A 5,741-nucleotide genomic window follows, 5' to 3' on the forward strand; every position below is an offset into this window, starting at 1 on the left:
TGGCTACCCAAAATTATTAATTCGAAGACAACATGGATCGTGGGCCAACGAGTTGTGAAATCTAGATTGATTTTATACTCGCTATTCTGACAATAACTCTGACAACTAATCATTTGTGTGTGTTCACTTTTCCAAACCTTCAAACGGACACTTACATTTTTCATTAAAAGTTAAAAAGAGAAAATTCTAAAAATATCTCATTTTTAAAGAGAGATTCCAAATATGTTCATTCAAAATTTAAATTTCCTATTTGTTTATTTAATAATTCGTCTTCGTCTCTATGTTAGAAAATCGAGACGAAATGTTTCTTAACTCGTCGCCTCTCCGCCATGTTAGCTCAAAACCCACCGTCTCCCCTCCATGTAAACACCTTACGAACTTAAGAACAAACGAACTTACTAGGTGAACCATCCGGTAAGTTTGACTACTATGTCCTTTATAAGAACAACTTTATCCATGTAAGGATGATCAAAAGAACTTAAGAACAACTGGTAGCTCAAAACTCATCGCCTCTCTGTTGTGTTAGCTAAAAATGTAAATCTAATATCAATATTATCTTGTTATTTAAAAAAATTATATCTAAACAAGTTATACATAAAATGATTTGATGGTACGCGTTCTAAATCATATCATCCAAAATCCAATATACGACAACTTAAAAACCAATAAAATTTAAAATATTCAAATATTTTTTAATTAAGTTTTGGATTCATGTTTTTAGTAAAGATAAGGTAGAATTTTTTTTAGCTAACACAACCCGGGGGGGGGGCACGAGTTTTGAGCTAACATGGAGGGGAGACGATAGGTTTTGAGCTAACATGGCAGGGAGGCGACGGGTTATGAGCTAATATGGCGGGGAGGTGGCGAGTTAAGAATATGTCGTCTCAATTTTCTAAACGTAGAGCTGAGACAAATAGAGAATTTCATTTTGAATGGACATATTTGGAATCTCTCTTTAAAAGTGGGACATTTTGGGAATTAACCCAGCTCGAAAAACCCAAACCTGAGAAAAGACTAACCCAAACCAGAACCGAAGTAATTTGGGTTGGTTCTCGGGTTTGATTTATAATTTCTGGGTCAACCCGAATAAACTTTTAGTTTTGAAATTAAATATAATTTTAGGTACAATAGGCTTAGTTTTAGTCCATAAAGTTATCAAAATCTAAGCCTAATCGAATGCTGTCATTCCTACTCCAGAAATAATAAATCATGTTCTTTTTAAAGCAACAACTAATACACTTGTTATATTTACTTAAATATTTTTCTTTTAGATGTTCGGAAAACATTGATATAATATGATAGAAATTATAAAATAAGACACAACCTATATCCAACGCTAGAGTTTTTTTCTTTCACAACTAATTTTTGCTAAATGGTAAGCGTAAAATTTGGAAGCATATCACATTCCGACCATACATATTGAAGTAAGTAAATTGTAAAGAAAATATTCTTTTTCTAAAAGACTAGAGGGGCCCTGATTCGACTATTTATAATATATATAAAAAAGAAGTTTGACGATGCTGGACTATAATTGGTCTATTTGGCAAGATTTTATTGGATCAAATTTTGTTTTGTATTTTTTTTTTGGTTTGTTTTTTGTTTTAAACTTTGATAATTATATTTCTAATTATCTTTTTTATGTTTGTTTTTTATTAATTTAGTTCCAATACCAATATATCGTAACGGATGTGATAAAAACTGACATAATTTGCGTAGACTTAGCGCATTTTGTTTTAGTTATAGTACCGTAACGGAACTGACCGAATGACAATTCTTTCTTTTTAGTCCGGTTTTATAACGAACGTGAAAAACCCAACCAAATTTGCATAGACTCACCGCCAGGGACCAACAACGCTCGGGTTTTACCAACGCTCGAGTTTCACCGACCAACGCTATCCCAATGTTCCATCTCAATTTTTATAACTTTTTTTTGTTTTAGTTTCCGTACAATAATACATGTAAAGAAACTGATCGAATTCACGTCAACTTACCGCCTCAACACTTAGAACCGGTAATGCTTGTGTCTTACAACGTTCGGATGCGCCGGGTTAAAAACTAGTTTTCTAATATGTGTTATGGTAATTGCAAATAACTAATTGTGAAGATGCCTAGTGGCTTCGATTATTATATATATAGAAAATAACTCATTATTATTTTGTAAAATACATCAAAAGGCACACAATAATACCACCATATGATGCATCAAGAGTCATGACACGTGTGAGTAACGTCGGCATGGAAACGCTACTCGTCAACGTTCTTCAGTATTTGGATTTACTTATAACAGTTTACAGATAAGTTCCAAAATTTATGTTTACTTAAATACTTTTTTTTTATAAATTGATTAATTTCTCTTTGTTCTACGATCTCAAAATATAACATCATGAACAATCAAATTAGAAGCAGAAATGGGCCATCTCGTAAACTACTGAAGATCAAATTAATAAAAAACTTAAAAAAAACTGAGCCTTATCGAGACTAAGATGTGTTCAACCATCAAATAAAGCTTGTTTAATTATAGAGCGGGAGCTCGACAATTGTATGGGAAGATCGTTAGGTTCATCGAATCTTAACGAGCATAGTGCATCTTTTAAGTTTAACTCTTTTGGAGTTGTATGTATTAATTTCACACTCCATGCCTCGCGAGCTCAAGCAGAATTTTGGATCGTTTATGTTATTGCACACGAGTCAAGCCGAGCTTAGACTTGTTAAGCTTTTCTCAAAAATATATAAAAATAATTAAAAATGTACATAAATTAATTATTAATAAATAATAAACGAGTCAAACTCAAACAAGCTTGAGCTTAAAAAAAAACCTTGAAATAAGCCAACTCAAACTCAAGCTCTTATAAATCAAAATAAGTCCAGAGCCAGAGCCCGTTCAGGCTCATTTACACCCGTATATTCTAACAAGAGCAATTATGAAGATGCTTAGTGGCTTCGATTATATATATAGAAAACAACTAGAAAGAAGTAACGAGAGCATTTATTTATGAATTTAACTGAATTTAAAATAAAAAATAAAAAAAGTAAAATTCTACAATGTCTTTTTGATCACAAAAAGATTGTTCTTTAACCTTTCCTCCATAGTATCTGATTCTAGTTCCGACCAATCATAGTCAACCAACCTTTGTTTACACAAACCTTGTAGTCAATCATATAAAATTCACCAAAAAGCTAACATACCCATTAATAATCCGGATACCACCAGAACCACTGCCGGCGCCGCCTTGAAGCCACGGCGAGCAGCTGAGACATTCTGGTCCACCGGGTACAGGTCGCCCGGTGGACCAGCTATATAAACGTAATTAGGCGGGGCCAGACCTCCTCCTCCACTGTGAGAGGGAGGCGGAGGACAGTTCGCCCCGCTTGGAGTCTGTTTCTTTGGTGGCGGCGGTGGAGATGGAGGCGGAGGTGATGGTTTTGGCGGTGGAGGACTCGCATAGCAAGTCGTACCACACGGACATGCTCCACACTTGATTTCATCATTTGGTGACCCAACAGGGCTCGTGGTGGTCTCGTCGAGCTTCCTCAGGTCCACTGCTTGGACCCGAGGCAGCGCCACCCCGACAACGAGGATTAGAAGCACCGAAATTCGGTAGGGTATCATCATGTTTGATGTGACAAATACCACCGGAGAGGTTTTGGAAATTAAAATTGGGACGCTTGAATTTGAAACTTTGGTGGTGATTATTATTATTTGGTGGGGGAGGTGGTTTGGTTAATAAGTATGAAATGTAATGAGACGTCCCTTAAAGTCTTGGGTGTGTTTTAAGTTGGTGGGTTGGCTTAATCCAGAAGACACCCACCCAATTGCGTTGCATATGCATGTGGCATTACCTAATGATTGGGCCCCATAATATGCTCAATTTCAATTATTCTTTTCTAATATTAAATTATAGCCCCACTTATGCCACTAAATCAAAGTTTAACATTAAGTTTACTAGAAAATTTTGGAATTTATATAGACAGGAAATACAAAGCCAGCTAAATGGTTAACACATCATCATAAGAGGAGTGGTCTATTTTCCCAAAGGTTTGAAGAGTGGTTTATTGAATTGATAAAGAATATATATATATTTTTTAACTTGGGCTTTCAACGGCTATATCATCTTTTGAAAACTTTGCATGGAGCTCTCCACGCCAACGACCCACTACCGTGGTCCGTGGATCGTGTAAACGGTATGATGTTTCATATTTTATGGTACGTTATGGCCACACCAGTTTCACACCCATGCTTTTGGTACAACACCTCACAACCTTACCGTCTTTACATGTTTAAGAACACAAATAATTGAAATAAATTAAAATGTTGTACATATATAACGAACAGATTTCCTTTTTTAAAAAGATTGTTGCTTATTGTGTGCATAATGATCTCAATGATTGTAGTTTTGATTACGTAAAAATGGGAGGTGATTTACTCCACCTAAAATTTTTAGCATTTTCTTTCATATTTAAGTATGAAATAAATGTTTGGTATCATGATAGCGTCTTTGCTAATCAAAATAATAAACAAAACACCATCTTATAGTTAATTATTTTGCAAAATTATATTTTAATATACATTATTTATGATTGTTTATTGGATTACATCGAAACAGAAGGCAAGCGGGCAACAAGCTGCGCCGCTACCCTTTTTTGAATCGCAAAACCCAATCTTTTAAAAACTATATTTGCTGATCTTGGAGTCATAACATTACTATGCATGACCCGCTGAACACGGGTAAGTAGCTCCACAGCTTCAGGCACGAGGAAACCAAAAGTGTCAAAAGTAAAAGCAAAAGGAATATTTTTGAAAACAAAAGTTGGACGCCTGATTGCTACATTTGCATATATATAGGTAAAGAGTAATTTATCAAAAATATTTTAGCAGGGCTGACCCAACCTTTTAGAAGGCTTAAAACGAAGTAAGAATTCAGGGCCTTTTTTGAATTTTATTTTTACAAAGCAAAACAACTAACTACAAATATATCTTTTAAATAACTTTTTTTTTTGAACGGCGACTTTCTCAGTTAAGCGGTATCGCAACCGCAATGCGGCCCCACCACCACTCAGGCCAAACTATGTTGACATTATCGGGGCCCACGCTGACATCCAAGTGGCTTGGCGTTCCCGGTAAAACCCAGTTGGCTCACCCCGCCCGAAGGCACGACAGGTTTTTATGCTCTGGGAAAATCCGGTCAGCATTAACGATCGAACCCAGGACACCCGGGTCTCCCATCACTTACCTGGCCAACTGGGCTAGCCCTTAACTTAAGAATGATTTTCATCATATAGTATGTTTTATGTCATAATTTGATATAATTAGAAGTCCTATCCAAATGAGGGCCTAAACCTTAGCTTGAGTTAACTTCTGCTAGAGCTGGCCCAGCATTTTAGACATATCTTCTAGACAACCTCCTTTACAACCTTCTATTCCTTTCTAATTGCTTTAGATGAATCATCACCTGAAAACATATATTATATGATGTTAGCTAGAAGCTAAATGAATCAATGATGTTACAATGATAAGTCAAGCTTCGAAAATAAAGTTTTCCAAAAGGTTGACCCACTTTCCGTCTTTCCCCTAGCACAAGCTAGCATTGTCCAAGAGCTTCCATTGTCTATTGTGATCAACCATGTTGTACTTGTATTTTCACCAATTTTTGTTTAAAAAGAACATATTTAAGCATGGATTAATGAACAAAATTTTGGGTATGCATGTAGTAATTTGACAGTTTTGTTGACTTGCGGAACAA

Source organism: Bidens hawaiensis, unplaced genomic scaffold (genome assembly GCF_021521415.1).
Source record: "Bidens hawaiensis isolate Kalapana, Puna unplaced genomic scaffold, B.hawaiensis_p1.1 tig00020030_1, whole genome shotgun sequence".
NCBI lineage: Eukaryota > Viridiplantae > Streptophyta > Magnoliopsida > Asterales > Asteraceae > Bidens > Bidens hawaiensis.